Raw genomic sequence first — 15,101 nt, forward strand, 5'->3', positions numbered from 1 at the left:
GGCCAGGAGAGATAAAGACCCAGAGTTTCAGAACTGGCCACTCCTTTTCAGTGTCGCTGTTTTTGGATGCCCGGTTTTTTATACCAGATTTTCAGAAGTGCTTGCCCTCCCTTTCCTCCCCCTCAATTATCTGCTCACTTCATGCAGAGTTGAGCCAGCTCAACACATATGAAAGTAAGGGTCAAGGGATCTCAAGTTGGGCACCCAAGAAGGGTGGCCCTTTGTGAACAGTTGGTCTACATGATATGCCCCTACCCACAGGAAATCACTGAGTCAGACCCAGAGTAGGAGCTAGAGTCCAGGGCTCAGTCACCAACACGAGCTGTCTTTCTCTGAACACAGTGAAGATATAAATCCACTTTGAGGTGTCACTCAGAATCTCTTTGAAATGTCTCCACCTGTCCCACAGCTTCCCTGCCCCTTTTCTCACTTGCATATTAATGCCACTTCTTTGTTTGCTGCCTCATTGCTGCTTTTCTAACATTTCCCACCACCCCCATTGGAACAAAAGACTCCATGGTATTTGCATTGTCTAGGGCTCATCTCCGGTCTCCATCCTTATTTACTGAAGGCAATGATTACTATTTGCATTGCAGCAGCACCTGGAGGGCAAGTCTCCATTGTGCTAGACGCTGGACAAACAAATTACAAAAGGCAATCTTAAAAGAGCTTCTGACTGGACAGAGTCAGGCGAGTTACCTTCTCAGCCCACAGACTATCCCATCTTTGCTATGCAGAAGGCTAACCTGATGTAAAGATATTCTGACTGTGGTGGTGAGTACTAAACCCGGTGGGGATAGGAGCATCACACTTCGCTGCACCCGGTTTGCCATTCATTGTCTTTTCGACTGCATTTGTTGTCTCAGAACCCAACATCCTTTGAGACTAATAGCACTTTGCATGTCAGATGCGAGGCAAAAGCAAATAAGAAGGTGCAACAAATCCTTTGGACGCAGCCTTGCATGCAAATGAATGTTTGTGATTTACTCATTTGCAATATTCATTCATATTCAGTCTTCTCTCAGACTTATTTCAGGAAACTACATTTACATACTGCCTCCCAAAAGGCCCCCAGCAATTTCAGCTCAGCATGGTACTCTTCTTCCTTCCCTGGCCTTAACAGTTGGGAAGCGTTGCTGTGAGTTGTTAAACAGCCACTGTGTTCTATGCCAACACTAGCAGACATTTTTATGTAACCTTTCCACACAGGACTGGCCAGAGGCTGAACTGGTTAGGCTGAAATTCACGGAGGCAGAGGACCAGCCCAAGACCTAGGCACAAATGAAGTCCTAATTTACCCTCCTCTGAGAGACTTAAGTCATTAGGCCCGGCTGACCCTCTGCACAGGGAAGAATTTCAGCCTTAATGTTGGTCAAGTTTAATCACCAAAGGAGTGCCAATTATATACTAGAAGATTTACCCGGTGCTGCTCAGGTCCTTAACTCAATTAATGTTTGTTTTTTGGAGAATAAAATGAAAAGGTACATGCTTCATTGAAATCATTGCTGTGGGGTGGGGCGGGGGATGAGGGGTTCAGTGTGCAGGATTCCTCGGGGAAAGAGGACTACCCCAACCCTCTCTCAGAGCAACAGGTTGGAGCCAGGTGAAAAGTGCCTGTGCATAGCTGATGCAGCTCCAGTGGCCACAGTTGGGTGATGGGTACAAGTCTACTAGCTGGGGCAGGTTCAGGTTCATCTGCCCCCTCTGCTCCCCAGCCAGAGTGAGGAGTGCAGTAAACTGTGCACTTTCCCCTCACTTCATGTACAATTCTGGGACGGGAGGAGGAGGAGGAGCTTTAGTTCCCCACCCCCCCATCCTCCTTAAAAGGGCACCTAGGTGTAGTTCTTCAGGGAAGGCTGGTCAGGATTTACTGCTGAGGTGTCCTCACAGGTCTCGGGCTCCGTTGACGATTATAACCAGAAGGCTGCTTGCATGTGTGCTCAGTGATGTGTGCCATGTCGACTTGTTCACTTAGTCTCCACAGCAGACCCCAAGAGAGTCCCCAAAGACCACAAACCAGATAAGGATCAAAGGTGCCCGGCCAGGTTTATTGTAGAGCAAAGTACAGTCATAGTTGTCAGTTGACTCTATTGAACCAGTCTACACATGTACTTGCTGCAATGGAATGACTCAATCAGTGGGAGGTCCCACTGCCCCCAAGGTCATTTAAAGATTGTCCCTCCAAAACACCACCTTATATACAGGTACAACAAGTCACACCTCATTGCTGATGTATCAGGTTGCCACCCTCTCACATTGTCAGGTTACCTCCCTCTGATGCTACTTAGATACCACCCATCACCCTCTACCTCGTGGTTTGATTAGATCATCTCTATCCATCATTCTGTCATTTTAGACCCTTTCTTGAACCTGGGTCTTATCTGTGAGGAGTGAGTACCAAGGTCTTTTTTAATGAGCTAGTGATATCATGTGCTTTTTCCACTTACGACCAGTACCAATTATTGTTGTGCACCTAGGCCTATTACCAATTAGTGTTTTGCACTCTCAGCCCTGTTCATGCCAAGTTCTGTGAGCTGGGGGCCTGCCTCTTGCTCACAGCTTAGCTCTGCTCTATGTTAGCCATGTTTTGCCCATTGTTAACTAGGCCTCAAACCAGGCCTGTGCTGCGTGGGCTTATATTTTAGTGGAAGGCTCAGGGCTGGGGCAATCCCAGACAGTAGGTTGGTGTGCCCTCAGCCACCCCCTCTCACCTGCCTGGTGATTCTCTTTTCTGTATGGTTTTATGAAAAGCAATCCTATTCCAGGCACATCCCGTTTTCCTGACACAATCAAACCCTGACCTTGCTTTAAGTTATGATAAGACAAAGCTGTATACCAAATTTGATGGTCGTAGCTCTTCTGTTCAGGAGTTCTTGAACACAGACAAACTCTCTGAAATATATAGTAGGTCACCCTGTGTGTGAACTCTGCAGTCACATCCTGTCATATTAACACTAAGGTGATTTGGGCGAAATACCACCCAGTTTTTTGGGCTTATAGTCTAGCCTCACTGTACTTATAAATTATACAAAACAGGGATTGTGAAAGGAGATGTGTAACACCATGGTAAAGTGTCAGACTTTCAAGAATGCAGGACAACCACAGATGTTACAAGTAATTAGCTAATTTGCCCTTCTTGAAGTAATCACGTCCATCACATGGGAAAATTATAAGGAAAGTGGCTTATAATGGAAATGTCAGAAGAATGTACAATTTTTGTTTTAACTTTGTATTGTAGTAGCAGGTAGGAAGCCCAGTTGAGGTTGCACTGACTTTTCCACTTAAAACATCCATTGAGCCTTTGTTTTATAAAGACATGTTCTTGGTTCTGTTTTGAAACATACTACAGTTTCAGGTACAGTAGGAGAAATGAACAGGATGATTCAAAACTGATTTAGTTATATCAGTACAAACACCTCCGTAGACTCTCCAATTTCAGTTTAAGTCAGGCTTAGCTGGTGTATTTTACATTGATTAGGAAAAGTTTTAAGTTCAAGCAAAATAAGCTACTCTGAAATCAAAATCGCAGCTACACAGGGGTTAGTACCAGCTTCATTAATTGGCTTAAAAAGCTATGTAGTTAGGCTAGTGAAACTTCTATATTTAGACAGAGCCTGTCATGGTGTTGCTGGCCCCACGCCCCTTGGGGGGGCAGGGTCAATATGGCAGCTACGGGGTTGCAGACCTCACAGCCGAGTCTCTAGCTCCCCCCATTCTGGGGGTCAATATGGTCCAGTGGCCAAGCCTCTAGTTCCCCCCAGTCCAGGGATCAATGTGGCCCAACAGCTGAGTCTCTAATGTCGCTTTTCAGAATGTAAGGGTGTGGTGGCGTAGGGGGGCCTGGACCCTCCCTCTCCGCCGGGCCCCAGGCCAAGACCCTATCAGTGGTTGGCAGTTTCCACCACTGGCTCAGCAGAGACTTCCTCCCAAAACACGCCAAGTCTGCCGGGGCTTCTCCCGTTCCCCGCCCTGGGCTGCTTCCTACCCCACTCCTCTGGCAGGTGTAGTCCCCACCTGTGTGGATGGATACCACTACGGTATCTGGCATGGGATCTGGTGCGGCAGCAGCTGGCCGTAATCAGTGTGGCGGCTGCTGTCCGCATGGGGGTTGTGGCTGTTGTTCCAGCTGAAGCTCCGGCAGCAAGGGCAGCTACTCCTGTGATCTGGCAGGAACTCCTTCCCCTCCAGAGGTCAGCTCCAACTGAGCTACTCCTTTGGCCTTTATACTGGGCCTGGAGGCGGAGCATACCTAGCAGGGCTGTGGGGGAGGGGTCTTCTCTGCCCAGCAGGGCCTGAATAGCCTCCCCAGTGCGGGGCACGTACTCCCCATCACAGAGCCAAAGAAATAGTATAGCATTAATCAACGGAATTCCTTTGGATTCAATGTGGAGAAGTGGGTGAACTTCAGACCTGGGACTCAAATAGCATTGAAATCAAAGTCTAGATTGTTATTTTATGAAAGTCAAAATATCCCCCATGAAAACAAAACACAATAGCTCAGATTCCTACCATCAGTTCAGCTGCACCAAAGGGCCCAATCCAGCAAGTTACTTTAGTACATACATAACTTCAATCAATAAAGTAAATAGGGCAACTCATATGCTTAAAGTTATGCACATGCTTATGGACCTTGCTGAACTGGGTCAAGGATGGGATTCCTAAGATAGACAAGACACGTCATTTGAACCTGCTGCTTCAAAGAGGGGAGACACAAAAAAATTGGCTGCTAATATAAACACACTTCTAGTGCTCATTGCTGTACCTGAGGGTATGTCTAGACTACATGGCTCTGTTGACAGAGCCATGTAGATGAGTTTACTAGATATAGGAAAATGTCTGGATACCTCATTTCACGAGGCATACTGAAGCGGTCGACAAAGGCTTCCCTTGTTGACCGCAGCGCATCCAGACTGCCCCACTGTGCTGCCAAACAGCTAATCAGCGCAGCGGCCATTTTGATGTAAATGAAGCGGTGATTATTTAAATCGCCGTTTCATTTTACTTTGTCTAGTAAACTCATCTACATGGCTCCGTTAACGGAGCCATGCAGTCTAGACATACCCTGAGAGAGAACCTTCAGATGAGGTTTATTTGAGAAATCTTGGTGAGATCTATTGCACCAGACAAAAGGTTAGAAAAGTAGTGCTGAATTAGGCACTTCTGACTAGCATATCAGAATCAGGCAAATGGAATGCAATTTTGAAACAACAGCATTAAATAGTGCCAGGAATTTTGCAGAAGACATTTTACAGATTAACTTCCCATAAAAGTGAAGCAGACCATGAATTTCACATGTGTTTGATAAAATACACCTTAGAGATGTTCATGAAAGGTTACAGACCGCAAAGCAGCAACGTGTACAACAGGTTCTGCTGCAGATGGAAATCCATACACAGAAGGACCTCTGCCCCCTAGTGTGTGCTCTAAGGATCTCTTTTACGAGATACAAAGGACCAGACACAGAGGCGACATACACAACAACTGGGAGGTTGCCTCCCAGTGACAATAGACAGACACTTGAGTGGAGCTAGTGTGCATCCACAGTTGCATAGGCTCACTGCTTGAGTATGTACCTAGGGTGTTGGGCAGGATTGTGTGGCCAGGTCTACACTAGGGATGTGTCTAGACTACAGGGTTTTTTCGAAAAAAGACTCCCCTGCGTCTAGACTGCTGCCACATTCTTTTGATAGTAAATCGAAAGGACGCGGCAGTTTTTTCAACTGCGGAAAACCTCGTTTTATGAAGAATAATGCCTTTTTTCAAAAGTGCTCTTTCAAAAAAACGTGCTATGTAATGCAAACTGTGCTTTTTCTAAAAAGAGTATCCAGACTGCCTGGGTGCTCTCTTTCGAAAAAGCAGCTTGCTTTTTTGAAAGTACCAATTGTAGTCTAGACACTCTTTTACGTAAGAGGCTTTTTCGAAAGTATCTTTTGAAAAAGCCTCTTTCGAAAAAGGCTTTCAGTCTAGATGTAGCCCAAGGGAGAAAGTCAAACTAAGATACGCAACTCCAGCTGCATGACTAGCATAGCTGGAGTTGACATACTTTAGGTCAAATTTCCATGGCATCCCCACTGCAGGAGGTTGATGTGAGAAACTCTTTCACTGACTTCCCTTACTCCTTGCAAACAGTGGAGTACCAGAGTCAATGGGAACATAATCAGTGGTTGATTTACTAGACCCAGTAAATCAAACCCCGGGAGATCAATCTCTGCAGCACTGATCTCCTGAAAAGAGGAGGCAAGGCCTGTGTGTGGAAAGCCCCCTCCCAGCTCCTATGTAGACAATACCCAGACATAAGATGAATGCTAATAGATAAGTTGAATTCCTAAGCCCAGATCCTCTCCTCCACTTCTGTGCTGGATGGCACTGTGTCCAGGCAGGTCCCGTCTGAAAAGGAAGAATCCACTATCCACATCATTCCTAAGAACTCTTTTTGTATAAAATGTGTATTTTTAAAACTTGTACTTCCTTTTATCCTAAGGTTGCTGCTGCTCCCATGAAAGACCATAGGAATTTTGCCATTGATATCAGTTGGAGCAGGCTTGGCCCCAAATCCTGATTGCCTTATTCATGTGCATCATCCTGTCAGCTTCACTGGAACTAAACTAAACAGCATTTAAATCAGCAAAGCCAAAAGAAATCCCCAGAGCCTTTTTTGGGACAGTACTGCCCAGTACTCAGTACCGGCACCTCCACAATACTGATTTTCCAGTCTATGACATTCACCTCTGAAGGAATAATTTGATTTTTGTCCAAAATTTAGACATATTGATAACTGGCGAATGTCATAATAATGATGAAAATCATCACCAATTTACTGAAAGTCTTGCTGAGTCTGTGGGTGTCATGTTAAAAAACAAAAAATCTCTCTCAGCCAGTAGGTCCCATGAGTGAGCTTCTTGCAGTTCTTAGAATCAAAACAGCTGATGGAAATCAAAACAGTTCTGGGAAGGGCAAAAGTAACTGGATGACTCCATTTCGCATGCTATGAATTATAGGATAGAAACGATCTAGTAGACATAGGCTTAGCTTTGTTACTAACACCTTACATTAGTAAAACTGAGGGCAAGACTTGGAATCTTCTATGCCAAGATCAGCTCAATGCAGAGAGCAGGGTGGGCAGTGAGGGTGTAGATGTTATTGCCTTGATAGCTCTTGTTTGAATGAGAACCACTGAAATGGGTACTGTGCCCCAAACTGCTTGCCTTCCATTATGTGAAACTCGAGTGTCTCTAGCAGGACTGACCTATGTGAGTCATTTAAAGGAACGTGGTGAGCTGTAGCCAGTTAAAGAAGAGATGTAAATGTGTATAACTATCCAAAGGGGATAAAAACCAAGGAGAGGAGAGTAGCTATGGGCCAAACTATACGTCCCTGTATTAACCTTGCCAATTACCTCAGATTCCATATCTGAAGACATTTTATTTACTATTGCAAACACTTCCACATCCTTTGGTGGAAGAAGCTGATGAGTACTTGTGACAGACTTCTGGCTAAGCCAGAGCTCTGCCACTGTAGCCTGGCTAAAGAGGCTGAGGGAAACAGCTGAGCAAGCCCAGGCCTGAAGGGCTATTAGAACCAGCTATGGGCCTCACTGGGGGAGGGCTGTATAAGGCAGAGGAAGGAAGCTTGGGCGGGGGGGGAGCCAGGGTGTGTCTCAGTGTGCTCCCAGATAGATGGAGGACCTGTCTAACTTGACTGTAAACTTTGTAAATAGAAGGTGATGGGAACTGAGCATAAAAGCCCGGGTGACTGCACCAGAAGGCTCTCTGGCTGATGTGTGGACCAGAAGGTGTCCCAGACTAAGGGGCCTGAGTTGGGACTCTGCCACAGTGCTACATATTAAAGTGACAGTGCATTAGCAACTCCATGTTGACTGTTTTCTAATCCATTCTTGCAGTCCTCATGTCTATCCAGTATAGACAAATGAGAATGAGTGGGGACATAGGTTCCCGCACATCAAGCCCTTTTAGAAGAGGAATAGGGCTTTGTCCCAACACTGAAAATCTCAAGGCATTCACAGTAAGCAAGTGGTTTCTATAGGGATGATCTTTGCCTCCCTATAGTTGACTGGCCTCTCTAGCTCCCTGAAAGCACTGTTCATGCTTCTAGGACTTCCTCAACTAACATAAGAATGGCTGTACTGGGTCAGACCAAATGTCCATCTAGCCCAGTAGCCTGTCTTCTGACAGTGGCCAGCACCAAGTGCCCCAGAGGGGGTGGACCGAAGACAATGATCAAGCGATTTGTCTCGTGCCATCCGTCTCCAGCCTCTGACAAATAGAGGCCAGGGACACCATTCCTACCCCCTGGCTAATAGCCTTTTATGGACCTAACCTCCATGAAATTATCTAGCTTCTCTTTAAACACTGTTGTAGTTCTAGCCTTCACAGCCTCCTCTGGCCAGGAGTTCCACAGTTTGACTATACGCTGTGGCTGTGTCTAGACTGGCAAGTTTTTCCGCAAAATCATCTGCTTTTGCGGAAAAACTTGTCAGCTGTCTACACTGGCCGCTTGAATTTCCGCAAAAGCACTGACGATCTCATGTAAGATTGTCAGTGCTTTTGCGGAAATACTATGCTGCTCCCATTCGGGCAAAAGTCTTTTTCCGAAAAACTTTTGCGCAAAAGGGCCAGTGTAGACAGCAGAGATTTGTTTTCTGCAAAAAAGCCCCGATTGCAAAAATGGCGATCGGGGATTTTTTGCGGAAAAGCGCGTCTAGATTGGCAGGACGCTTTTCCGCAAAAGCACTTTTTGCGGAAAAGCGTCCATGCCAATCTAGATGCGCTTTTCCGAAAATGCTTTTAACGGAAAATTTTTCCGTTACAAGCATTTCCGGAAAATCATGCCAGTGTAGACGTAGCCTGTGTGAAGAAGAACTTTCGCTTATTAATTTTAAACCTGCTACCCATTAATTTCATTTGGTGTCGTCTAGTCCTTCTATTATGGGAACTAATGAATAACTTTTCTCTATTCACCCCGTCCAGACCACTCATGATTTTATATACCTCTATCATATCCCCGCTCAGTCTCCTCTTTTCTAAATTGAAAAGTCCCAGTCACTTTAGCCTCTCTTCATACGGGACCTGTTCCAAACCCCTAATCATTTTAGTTGCCCTTTTCTGAACCCTTTCCAAGGCCAAAATATTTTTTTTGAGGTGAGGAGACCACATCTGTACACAGTATTCAAGATGTGGGCGTACCATAGTTTTATACAGGGGCAGTAAGCTATTCCGTGTCTTATTTTCTATCCCTTTCTTAATAATTCCTAACATTCTATTTCCCTTTTTGACTGCCACAGCACACTGTGTGGACGTTTTCAGATAACTCCAAGATCTCTTTCCTGATTTGTAGTAGCCAAATTAGCCCCCATCATACTATATGTATAGTTGGGGTTATTTTTTCAAACATGCATTACTTTACACTTATCCACATTAAACTCCATTTGCCATTTTGTTGCCCAATCACTTAATTTTGTGAGATCTTTTTGAAGTTCTTCACAGTGGGCTCGTCTACACTGGCCCCTTTTCCGGAAGGGGCATGTAAATTTCATGAGTCGTCGTAGGGAAATCCGCGGGGGATTTAAATATCCCCCGCGGCATTTAAATAAAAATGTCCGCCGCTTTTTTCCGGCTTTTAAAAAAGCCGGAAAAGAGCGTCTAGACTGGCCCCGATCCTCCGGAAAAAGTGCCCTTTTCCGGAGGCTCTTATTCTTACTTTGAAGTAGGAATAAGAGCCTCCGGAAAAGGGCACTTTTTCCGGAGGATCGGGGCCAGTCAAGACGCTCTTTTCCGGCTTTTTTAAAAGCCGGAAAAAAGCGGCGGACATTTTTATTTAAATGCCGCGGGGGATATTTAAATCCCCCGCGGATTTCCCTACGACGACTCGTGAAATTTACATGCCCCTTCCGGAAAAGGGGCCAGTGTAGACGTAGCCAGTCTGTTTCTGTCTTGACTATCTTAAACAGTTTAGTATCATCCGCAAACTTTACTACCTCACTGCTTGCGCCTTTCTCTAGATCATGTGTGAATAAGTTGAATAGGATTGGTCCTAGGACTGACCCTTCGGGGACACCACTAGTTACCCCCTCCATTCTGAAAACTACCCACTCAGTGGTAAGGGACCACAGGGAAAACAGCATACATTACCGTGGACTTTCTGCCGCAGTTTGTGTGGCTGTGGCTCTCATATGTGGGCAGGGTGTGAGACTCCAGTGAGAGCTGTATCCCATCCCTTCCCCTCACACTTGGCGAGCCTAGAATCCTCATGAAAAGGCTTTTCCTTTTGCACAGATATGACTTGCCTTTCCTGCACTCTGGGGCTATGTCTACACTGGTGGGTTATTGTGCAAGAACAGCTGTTCTTGCGCAATAACCCACAGAGCGTCCACATGGCCCTCTTGCTTTTGTGCAAGAAGATTTACAGTAAAGTGTGGGAAGAGAGGGCTTTTTGAGCAAGAGCTACCCTCTTCTCTAACAAGTGTAAGCCCTCTTGCTCAAGAGCTCTTGCGCAAGAGGGCAGTGTGGACACGTGGTAGGGTTTCGTGCGCAAGAAAGCCCTATGGCTAAAATGGCCATTAAAGCTTTCTTGCTCAAGACAGCGTCCACACTGCCATGGACGCTCTTGCGCAAAAGCATATGGCTGTGTGGACGTGTTCTTATGCAAGAGTTCTTGCACAAGAACCCACCAATGTAGACAGCCTCAAGGTGGTGAATCAACAGAACAATTCTCCCAGGAGCTTAAAAAACAAAGCATGTGGACAGGAACTCATCCTGTGTTGATACAGGGCCCAGAGCAGGGATGGAGAGAGGGCAGCTTGCAATTCCCACTTCTTTGAGCTACTAAGAATTACTTTGGCCACAAAAGCTAGGGATTGCTTTACCTGAGGCTCTTGAAGAGAAAGCAAGAACAGGGGTGGTGCTTCCTGCTCTCAGGCTTCTGCTGGGGTCTCCTGTGCCAGGGCTACTGTTTGGGAAGAGGCTGGGAGGAATAAGACAGATCAGGGAGTCTTAAGACAACAGTGGATCACGCTCAGACTTTCTAGGTTCAGTGCTGTTGCAACACTCGGGGGAGCTCCAGCATGCAGAGGATGCTGTTTCAGTATGTCTGTACTGCTGTGGTGGGCAGCCTGTGGCCATCACAAGACGTTTTGTTTATCTCTGCCAATATACAGGATTCCCATATTCCATTAGTTTTAATCCACATAGTTTAATCCACATAGTATTACTAAAGCGGCATGCATGTAAAGTAAGTGTACATGAAGTAAGGTGTGTGCAGACTGTACATAAGATTGACTGTGGGAGCTGGGCACTCGGGATATGTTTAGACTGCAGGCATCTTTCAGAAGAAGCTTTTCCGTAAGAGATCTTCCAAAAAAACTTCTTTTGAAAGAGAGCGTCTACACAGAAAAAGTGCATTGAAAAAGCGATCTGCTTTTTTGAAAGATAAGAGTCCACACTGAATGGACGCTGTCTTGCATTTAAGCTGTGATTACTATGGATGGAGTGGCCACCAGGACACCTGTGCTTTTTCCTCTTTCCTCTTCTTTTGAAAGAACTCCCTCTTCTCCATCCACACATGCCTTTTTCTGAAAGAGCTCTTTCAGAAAAAGGCTTCTCCTTCATAGAAAGAGATTTTCCAATGTCGGAAAAAAACCTGTTCTTTCGATTTTTTTTTCAAAAGAACACGATTACAGTGTGGACATAAGTGAAATTTTTTTGGAAAAACAGCCATTTTTTTCCGAAAAAACTCTGTAGTGTAGACATAGCCTCAGTCTGCATCCAATCAAAGTGCTGCTACGGTTCAGTCCGCATGCCCTGCAAATTCTAGGTACATAAGCACAGTTAGCAAAACTACCCTGTCCTGGGAGACCATGTTCGTTACAACAATCTTGTGGCCCACTGAGATGAAGGGGGGTCATTCATGAGGCCCACTCACTAACCTAGGTTGCCCATCAATGCTGTATTGCCTACTCTCAGGCTACGTCTACACTGTTGGCTACTGTTTTGCGCAAGAACTGTTTTGCGCAAGAGATGTGCTTTTGTGCAAGAGCATTCATGGCAGTGCGGACACTCTCTTGTGCAGGAAAGCTCTGATGGCCATTTCAGCCAGAGGGGTTTCTTGCGCAAGAAACCCCTGTTGCCTGTCCACACTACCTTCTTGTACAAGAGGACTTATTCCTCATGGGGAGAGGAATAACTCTTGCACAAGCAGCCCTCTGTTCAAATGCCTTACTGTAAATTGCACAAGAACACGCGTGCAGTGTAGACGCTCTGCAAGTTTTTGCACAAGAATGGCCATTCTTGCTCAAGAAGCCTGCAGTGTAAACATAGCCTCAGAGCTCAGAATTAGTCAGGACCCCCTAACTAAAGCACCACAAGATGGGTTTTGCTTTCTTAAATACTTTTTGGCTTCTTTTTCTTTGCCTTCTGGTTTGAGTCTTTAGAGTGCACTCAGGTCATGTTTTCCAGCTTTTCTACACAACTATGAAAGCTGATTTTTTTTCTCCCTAATGAAAACGGATTCTTACAGTCACATGATTCAAACAATTGGGCCTTTAGCAGAAACACCAACTATCATGAGACTTGGAATAAAATTGCAAGAGTTGGCAACATTGCTATTCACATGCCAAAACAGTGGCTTTTGCTGGTGTTTTTGGAGGGTTGGGAATAGCTGTGAGAATATGTCTTGAACACAGTAAAGCAGAAATTGATTCAAAACATTTAGAAACTACAGAATACTGTACACCCAGTCTTGCCTGTTTTATGACAAATAACATTTAAAAGCTGAACACTTTTGCAGTTGGTCTAAGTCCTTTCCTATTGCTGTGCCAATTCCTGGCACGGGGCTTTAATACAACACCCTTACCTCGAAATAAGCTATGCAATTTGTGCTACGCAAATTGCGTAGCTTATTTCAATGTTTTTTCAAAATAGCTTATTTCAAAATTTGACGCTGTCACATAGCACCAAATTTCAAAATAAGGTGCTATACCAAAACGTCCCTTATCCCTCGTGCAATGAGGTTTACAGGGACATTGGAATAGTAAGCCTGCTATATTTCACTATAACGGGTTTGCTCTTAAGATGCGGAATAGCTATTTCAGGATACCGGAGGTAGCTCCTCTATGTAGATGTAGCCTAAGTGGGGTTATCATATTTTGACAGGTTCTGGATAAGAGTAATCTTTACCAGTTCTAAAACATTTTAGGTCTTTAGTGCCACTAGTTCAATTGACTGGTCTAAATTATGTTGGCCTCCTTAGTAGTTAGGCATCATTACTGAGCTTAGGTAAGGTTGCTGCTTTGATATGCATATGCAGAACTCTGCCCCAGTAAAACTATAATCCTATAATCTGATCTGTGCCAGTTGACCTTAATGCCTATACACAGTCCCACTTAAATCAAACCTCAGCACGGGTGCTAACTGAGTGTGTGGCTCTTGTTGCAAGATTATGTGGCCTACGTGTCATTCCAACACGGCTACATTTCTATTGTCATTGGTCAGCGTGTCAGAGTTGCCAGTTCAAAAGGATGCAAATTCTGAAAGTCCAACAAATGTGCCCACCCACTTCACAGAGCTGGCCAGTGTTTATATGAGAAAGAAGTTATATGACTCACTGTCCTGCTCTCAGCAAGACCCACTGTTGTAGCGCTCTGCCTCGGTTCATTTCCCTACTACATACCTCAGCCTTCTGCAGCTATAGAGGTGATTTATTGCAGTGATTTTGCCCTTCAGATAAATCATTAACAAAAGTCCCCCGTCTGGGTTATTCCTAGTCCAAAAACCAAAAATAAAAGTATTTGTCCCAGTCTCACACTTACCTAGGTCCTCCTTTCTAAGAGTTTAGCTTCTAATTCCAGCACTTTTCTGCCCACCTTTTGGGTTTAGCTTTGGTCTTTTCCAGGCTCCTTTCCATCTTTCCTCTCAGCCCCTCCTTTCTGGGCTCCTTTCCCAAGCAGCAACCCTAGGCTCTCCTACCTGAAACCTTCCACAGACCTCTGCCTGCTCCAGGTTTTACTCCAACCACACAGAGCTTTCTGCTCTACCTTCCAGCCAGCTCTCTGGTACTCGCTACCTTCCTTTGAAGTCCAATTTTCAGCAAAGGTATCACAGAGAAAGACTAGTTGATCAGGGCTGACTGACTTAGATGTGCAGATCCCCCATTACACTTGGTTTACAGTAGTTACTTTTCCCTGAGGGATTGCAGGTTTCCACTACAACAAACTTACTAAGGTTCTTGAACACTGTTCCCTCTAAGCTTTTCCTTCTGCGCAGAATACATTTGTATATGCATCAAGGTATGTGCAAATGTGCACCCTCAGTTGAAATACAAAAGCTAGCTGCATTCTGCTAATCAGCTGAGCGGTATTTGAATCTTTCTTGAGTGGCTGCACAAATGCTAGCTTATAGGGGACACTGCTCTTGAGGAACATTTTCTATGTATTCTAGAGTAAATATTCCTGAAACACACACCAGAAGACTGATCCTCCTGCACGTCATCTGAAGAGGCCTTTAATGCTATTCTGATGGATAGTGGTATACCTATTGCCATGGGGAGCCAATGTAACATCTCATTGTTTCATGTCTATCAGAAATCATGCTTCCAGGTATTATTTATATTTTCTGGCATTAAATAGTCATGACTCACTGCATACCTACATGGTTTGTTAGTCTCTAAGGTGCTGCAAGACTATTTGTTGTTTTTTAAGTTTTTCCAGTTACAGACTAACGTGGCTACCCCTCCGAAGCTTGCATACCCCTGGATATCTATAGCAATTAAGGACAGAAAGGTGTGAGATCTCACACTCCTAACTCTCTGCTACTAAAAAGCAGAATCGTGTGGTCCAACTTGTGCTCTCTCACGAGGCTATCCCCTATGAATGTCCCTCTGTTTAGAAAAATAGTCAGCTGACGAGCATTTCTGGAAAGAGAATGTGACCTTCTGTGCAGCCACAGGACTGCTCAGTTGTTTTTAAAGTTACAGACTAACATGACTTCCCGCCAGAGACCTTTTAAACATCAAAAGCTCCAGACCACCGCAAAATCTCCTAAACTGCGGGTGGGTCAGACGCTCCCAGATGAGAGGGGCAAGAGCCCTCA

The sequence above is a fragment of the Pelodiscus sinensis genome, chromosome 3, assembly GCF_049634645.1.
Source record: "Pelodiscus sinensis isolate JC-2024 chromosome 3, ASM4963464v1, whole genome shotgun sequence".
Classification (NCBI taxonomy): Eukaryota; Metazoa; Chordata; order Testudines; family Trionychidae; genus Pelodiscus; species Pelodiscus sinensis.